Source organism: Phaseolus vulgaris, chromosome 8, assembly GCF_051622355.1.
Source record: "Phaseolus vulgaris cultivar YP4 chromosome 8, ASM5162235v1, whole genome shotgun sequence".
In the NCBI taxonomy this organism is placed as follows: domain Eukaryota; kingdom Viridiplantae; phylum Streptophyta; class Magnoliopsida; order Fabales; family Fabaceae; genus Phaseolus; species Phaseolus vulgaris.
The window spans coordinates 18996829-19004713 of NC_143505.1; the positions used below are offsets into that span (position 1 = coordinate 18996829).

Genomic DNA, 7885 nt, shown 5'->3' on the forward strand with positions numbered 1-7885 from the left:
ATTATTACTTTTTAATTTATTTCAAAACACTTATATTAATACATATAAGTCCTTATTATTATTTTACAAATAACATTAAAAAAAGTAATAACTGTTTTCTCGTAATATGTCTTATTGTATACAATTAATTCACTTTTGTACAGAAAAATTAATTCAATTTTAAAAATTAGGAATGTGAGAGACATGTTAACAGATATTGAATACCATCAGGTTGAATTCGAATTGAAAATCTTTTAAATCCAAAATAACACATGTACAACTCTAAATAAATTTACTAATTAATGAAATATTTTTATTGGTAGGAATTAAACTCATACCAGAAAATTTGAAACAATTAGTACACCTAATTATTAAACTAAACATAATTAATATAAATTTAATTAACGGTGTGGTTCTAATTTATGCTTACATGGAGATAATGATAAATAAATCTAATAAATTTTATTCTAAACAAAATCTAACCCAATTTTACGAAATTAATTTATAAAATCGCTTAGAGTCGAGATTAATGAAAGTTTAAATACATTTTCCTTCCTTAATTTTTAAAAACGTCTTTTAATACAAAATTGTGATGGAACATCAACCTAAAACAGACAATACATCAAATGTAATGATTGATTCTAACTATTCTATGTTAAATTTTATATATTATAAATTAACATTTTATATATGTTACAGTAAAAAAATATTTTATTTAACTAATTCTAGAACTACAATTTTAATTTTATTATAAAAGGTATAAGAAAGGTGCGAAATCCCTAAAGAAGTTTGTTTCGGATGGCTTTCAAGAGAATCTAGCTTTGTTTGTTTTGAGTTTGAAGAGCAAATGGAAAAGAAAAAAGAGTGATGAATTGTTTTTCATTACAACCACTTTACCTTTCTCACTTTTTCCAATCAGAATATATATTCCTACCGATTAGTCAAGATATCTCTCTTAGATAAAACAAAATAAAACAATCATAATTATCTATATCCAAATCTAACTAACAATATTAATTTTTTAGAAAACTTAAATATAATTCAAATTTAGCTTATTTTATTTATTTTCTTAGACAGTCAATGTATTCAATGAATACAGTATCTTCATACAAATGTGTTAACTTGTAATTTTTCTCGGTTCATATGAAAGACTGATTATCCCAGTTTGTACATAATTCTTTTTCAACCATTTACGATATCTATGGAAAAAATGTTCATTTCATATTAATAAAAATATTAATACGAATTTTACTTTAAAATAAACAAACTAACCTGAAGATGACTAGAGATATGTGTTTTAGTTAATTTCGTTAATCCAGGAATATTCATTACTTTCTGGATTTTTTTGGGACGACGTCTACAAGATAATTAAAATACCATATTAGATCCTAACAAAAAATATTAATAAACAAAAGAAAAAAGAAGAGGCATTTTTACTAGTTCTTAGGCCGTCAATGACCTAAATAAAAGTCTTGTGTATAAAAAAATTATATAAGAAAATGGTAAGAATAAGAAAAATGAAGATGTATTTATTTTTTTAATGTGTATTTACATAACTCCATGTACAGGAAATATATACAAGTTTTCCCTCTCCAAATTATAAGCTAATTAGGTAGGATCCACTAATAATGAGATTTTATCAGTATTAAATTAATTGCATATAATTACGTATAATATCGTACAATAACTGCATACAATAATTGTGTATAATGTGACAATTAGTCCCCTCAAGTTGGTAGGCGAAGATCATGAATCTCCAACTTGTGTTGTAGCGTCATCTCCAGTGATTTCGTATAAATGTGGTAGATTGTAATTTTTCTCAGTACATATGAAAGACTGATTATCTCATCTTATACATGATTCTTTTTCAACCATTTACGATTATCTATGGAAAAAAAGGTTCATTTCATATTGATAAAAATATTAATACGAATTTTACTTTAAAATAAACAAACTATAACCTGAAGATGACTAGAGATATGTGCTTTTGTTTATACAGGGATATTCATTACTTCCTGAATTTGTTTGGGACAACGTCTACAAGATAATTAAAAAATAAAAAAAGAATTCTTACTAGTTCTAAATAAAAGTTGGGTGTATAAAAAATTTATATAAGAAAATGATAAGAATAAGAAAAATGAAGATGTATTTTGTTTTTTTTTATGTGTATTAGACAGGAAATATATATCAGTTTTCTCTTTCCAAATTATAAGCTAATTAGGTAGGGATCCACCAATCATAAGGTTTTATCTTTATTAAATTAAATGCATATAATTACGTACAATATCGTACAATAACTCCATACAATAATTGCATATAATGACAATTATTATTTTCTTAATACTCCCCTGAAGTTAGTAGGCGAAGATCATGAATTTCCAACTTGTGTTGTAGCGTCAAAAAATTTTCCTTGTCCAGTGTCTTCGTACAAATGTGGTAGCTTGCAATTTTTCTCGGTACATATGAAAGACTTATCCCAACTTGTACATGATTCTTTTTCAACCATTTACGATATATATGAAAAAAAGGTTCATTTCATATTAATAAAAATATTAATATGAATTTTACTTTAAAATAAACAAACTAACCTGAATATGACTAAAGATATGTGCTTTCGTTAATTTCGATAATCCAGGGATATTCATTATTAATTGGATTTTTTTGGGACAACATCTACATGATAATTAAAATACCGTATTAGATCATAACAAAAAATATTTATAAACAGAAGAAAAAAAAAACATTCTTACTAGTTTTTAGGCGGTCCATGGCATAAGTAAAAGTATAAAAGTCATGTGTATAAAAAAAATTATATAAGAAAATGGTAAGAATAAGAAAAATGAAGATGTATTTATTTTTTTTATGTGTATTCACATAACTACATGTATTTTCTTGTTTAGTGTCTTCCTACAAATGTGTTAGTTTGTAATTTTTCTCGTTATATATGAAATACTGATTATCCCAGCTTGTACATGATTCTTTTTCAACCATTTACGATATTTATGAAAAAAAAGGTTCATTTCATATTAATAAAAATATTAATACGAATTTTACTTTAAAATAAACAAACTAACCTGAATATGACTAGAGATATGTGCTTTCGTTAATTTCGATAATCCTGGGATATGCATTATTTCTTGGATTTTTTGGGACAACATCTACATGATAATTAAAATACAATATTAGATTATAACAAAAAATATTAATAAACAAAAAAAAAGCATTCTTACTAGTTCTTAGGCGGTCAATGTCATAAATAAAAGTATAAAAGTCGTGTGAATAAAAAATTATATAAGAAAATGGTAAGAATAAGAAAAATGAAGATGTATTTATTTTTTATGTGTATTTACATAACTACATGTATTTTCTTGTCTAGTGTCCTCGTACAAATGTGGTAGCTTGTAATTTTTCTCGGTACATATGAAAGACTGATTATACCAGTTTGTACATGATTCTTTTTCAACCATTATTTACGATATCTATGGAAAAAAGGTTCATTTCATATTAATAAAAATATTAATACGAATTTTACTTTAAAATAAACAAAGTAAGCTGAATATGACTAGAGATATGTGCTTTCGTTAATTTCGTTAATCCAGGGATATTCATTATTTCTTGGATTTTTTTGGGACAACATCTACATGATAATTAGAATACCATATTAGATCATAACAAAAAATATTAATACACACAAGAAAAAAAAAGCATTCTTACTAGTTCTTAGACGGTGAATGACCTAAATAAAAGTTCGGTGTATAAAAAAATTATATAAGAAAATGGTAAGAATAAAAAAAATAAAGATGTATTTATTTTTTTTATGTGTATTTACATAATTACATGTATTTTCTTATCTAGTGTCTTCGTACAAATGTGATAGCTTGTAATTTTTCTCGGTACATATGAAAGACTGATTATCCCAGCTTGTACATTACTCTTTTTCAACCATTTACGATATTTATGGAAAAAAGATTCATTTCATATTAAAAAAAATATTAATTCAAATTTTAGTTTAAAATAAACCAACTAACCTGAAGATTAGTAAAGATATTTGCTTTCGTTAGTTTCGTTAATCCAGGGATATTCATTATTTCCTGGATTTTTTAGGGACAACGTCTACAAGATAATTAAAATACCATATTAGATCATAAGAAAATGTATTAATAAACAAAAGAAAAAAAAGCATTCTTACTAGTTCTTAGGCGGTCAATGGCTTAAATAAAAGTATCACTACAAGAAAAAATGGTTTTAACGAAGGTTTATTTTTACATTATCTAGGGTTAAAACCTCCATTAAGTCATTTACCTAGGGTTGTAGTCTCCCCCGCTAAATCATCTCTGGGGAATGTGTTCCCCAGGGTTTTTTTAAACCTCAGGAAAAGCCTTTCAAAATACCATGGGTTTCAAAACCTCCGTAAAATACCATGGGTTTCAAAATCTCCGTAAAATACCATGGGTTTCAAAACCTCCGTAAAATACCATGGGTTTCAAAACCTCAGTAAAATACCATGGGTTTCAAAACCTCCGTAAAATACCATGGGTTTCAAAACCTCCGTAAAATACCATGGGTTTTAAAACCTCCGTAAAATACCATAGGTTTCAAAACTCCCGTAATATACCATGGGTTTCAAAACGTCCATAAAATGTTTTAGAACCTCCTTAAAAAATACCATAGGTTTCAAAATTATGAAATTTGTTTTTTTTTATTCATTTACCATTTAGGCATTCATGTGTTTTTTAAACCACAATTATTTACATCTATTGTATTTATTTATCTATGTTTGTTAAAGTTTTTTTTTTTCAATAAATAAAAGAAATAATTGGGACCAAGTTTTATCTTCAACAATATCTTAGGATGAAGATTAAGCAAAGATAAATTAGTGTTTAGCAAGCACTAAGGAAATGACTTTTCTATGTAAATTAGTACAATAAATAGTTATAATTGTTATAACATTTACAACTTTTAATTATAACTGAACAAAAATAGTTATAACTAAAACTTAAAAATATTATATTGTTTTTGTATAAAACTGAAAAGAAGATTGTGGCTGAGATAAATTCTTAAGGAATGAATTCTGTGAATTGTAAAATTGTGCAGGATTGGAATGCTAATAGAAATGGTAAGGTTGAGCAATATAAAAAAAAAAAAAAAGACAATAAAGAAATGCCTTGAAAACTGGTTCAACTTGTTTCTAAATAAAAAAAATTACAGCAGATAGCTTCTCCAATATTAAATACAAAAAGATAACAGAGTGGTTGATGCTATAGAAGTTGGAGAAGGCATAGAGAAACTATGAAGCTACGAAAAATTGAGAAAAAGTAAAAGAGATACATGAATTTTCAAGCTCTGGATACCATGATAAAATTAAAATAAAAAGAGTACATGTTTACAACCATTTCATAAAAAGAGTAGAAGGATAAAAGAAAATGATCTTCACTTTTGAGAAAGAACTGGCCCAGATTTCATGCATCCAATGTACACCCGTTATTTTGATCGGTGTCTCACTAGAGTTTGTCCTAGTGTTGCTGAAAAGGGAGTGAATAGTATAAAACAAGAATCCATGTGGAACAGTTTAAAGAATCCTACAATATTAATCACAAACACCTAAAGCAAGGTTAGTTTATGAGAAATTGAGAAAGCTTAAATACCTATATTTACATGAACATCGTCATCAACTTTGATATAGAAGTCAGCATCCCATAAGTTAACAGCAGTAGCAAAGTAGGTCTTTGTCTTTGCTGACAATTCAAGGTATCCTTCAACATGATCCTGCAGAATCAAAGCACTCAGATTTGTTGCATTTCTTTTAATTTTACCTCTAAATAAATGAATTCATGCTATTTTGTCAAGTGATTATTCAAGTAGAGACCAAATAAGTGAAGGGAGATTGGGGCAAAAATGCAGTAAGACAAATAGGACCATTACCAGTCTCAGAAAATCTTCATGCTTCTTATCTTCTGCTTCAATAGCTCTGTCTAGGATACCCCCTGATGTGGCACTGGTGAAAGAAAGGAAAAACCAAAAATCTCAAGTTACAATTAATTCAATATATTGAGTCTCTTCTTTTTCTGTTGCTGAAAGCAGTGTTGATTCCTACTACCATTAGGTACCTACTCCTACCAGATGATTCACTCATCTTGATATCTTCTGGTACTGGAGCACCACTTCGTATAGACTCCTGAGCTGCCTTTGCAGCTGCTAATTCCAACTCCAAGTTTGAAATTGTCTTATCAAGGGTTCTACATTCCATTCCATGTAGTTACACATTTTTAGTATAAAAGCAACAACAAAATAAAATTACAACAAATGGTAAGATAAGTATAACTTACTGTATGGCATTTTGTGTCTTGAAAGCCTCTTTATAGATGCCTTTAGTTTCACGTTTCACTTCCTTCTCTTGCAACTAAGGGAGACAAGCACACAAACACAGGAATTTCAAAGGATGATTTACATCATAGCCGAAACATTTAATTGAAACTATGTAGTGCCTTTGATAACTACCACGTAATTATTAAAACTGATCAAGCAGGGAGGAAATGTAACAAATGCTTACAATTCTTGAATTACAATCCTCTGAAACTACATTCAATTTTTCAGCTTCCATAGCTGTTGTCCTTCCAAGTCCTTTAGGTTCAGGAATAGTCCATATCCAGCTATACATTTAAATTTCTTATAAGCAAAGCACCACAATAATTGTGTAACAAAGTACCGCAGTAGGTACATAAACATGATGCATTATTGTCAAATCAGAATCTGAAAAGAAATCAATGTCAAGTTGTTATAGAAACTATGAACGTTGAATTAAATTTCTTTAGTGACCACGCTTTCATTAATCCTTCATGAGTCTATTATGATGTGCAAATAGATGCAATTAAAAATACTAAAGCACCCCAAATATGTTGGACCATTGCTATTTAATAACAAGGCAGATCCCAAAATAAAAGGTCCATTTCCACCAACTTGTAAATATAAAAATAAGTGCTTCAGTTGCAACTACCCAATCTCTTTTTCATAACCATGCTCTTCTCCCTGTTTAATTTAAAAGAATTATGGCCTAAATCATAGAAAAGTTAATACCAGTTGCTACTTTGCCCTCAAACTACCAGTTAGAATTTTTCGTATGACAACTGAACAGGCACACATATGCTGTGAACTGCAATAAAAGACCATTATTTTCAGCGTATCTGTAAATTAACAAAGGCATGTTACCACAATGAACCAAAGCATAATTTCTTTTCAAGAGCTGAAACATGTTGGAAGGGTTCTGAAACTTAGGGGGTAATGGTTTCCAAGCATGCAGGCATTCACAAGGCATGTTAAAACCGGTATAATTTTCTTATGTAGTTAAGAAGGGATAAAAAAGTGCATAAGATGCCATAAATTTCATACACTTCCACACAAAAGTCAGGTACCACACCACATACATGATTTCTGAATGAATAATGATGTGCATGGAAATTAAACTGAATTAGATAAAACCTAGAACTGAAGCGGAGAACCAGGCAGGGTCATGTTCGCGGGCGGCGCGGAGGTCGGTGATAGCTGCTGACCGGAGGGAGGGAATGCGTTGAGGAAGAGGTCGCAAGAGCAGCATTGACGACAGAGGTTGCGATATTTTCGGCGAGGAGAAGCTCCGACTATGACTTGGCGTCAACGACGAGGAGAAAGAACGAGAATGTGAAAAGACAAAGATGGAGATGAGATAAAATGAGAAGGTTGAGAGTTTCTCCAAGAACCGATTCCGTGGTGGAGCAAAGGCGGAAAGAGCTTCTCTGGAGCAGCAGCAAAATGAAGAATGGGTTTTGTGGCTTTTTTTATGGAAGTGTGGCTTAGCAATGTCGTGAGTATGTGGTGGAAAACTAAGTGTATAAGGAAGATAAAAAAAATTAATTATATTTGTTTAGGGATA

General features: G+C 29.2%; 1 pseudogene across 1 annotated transcript; it reads right to left on the minus strand.

Moving 5' to 3' along the window:
* Window positions 1–5304: 5304 nt before the first annotated feature.
* On the minus strand, window positions 5305–7046 carry LOC150025488 (putative beta-1,3-galactosyltransferase 2; annotated as a pseudogene). The gene is made up of 5 exons (XR_016515224.1): window positions 6530–7046; window positions 6306–6379; window positions 5902–6215; window positions 5625–5745; window positions 5305–5501 (listed from the first exon to the last, which is right to left on the minus strand). The product of XR_016515224.1 is annotated as a putative beta-1,3-galactosyltransferase 2 (transcript).
* Window positions 7047–7885: the final 839 nt, after the last annotated feature.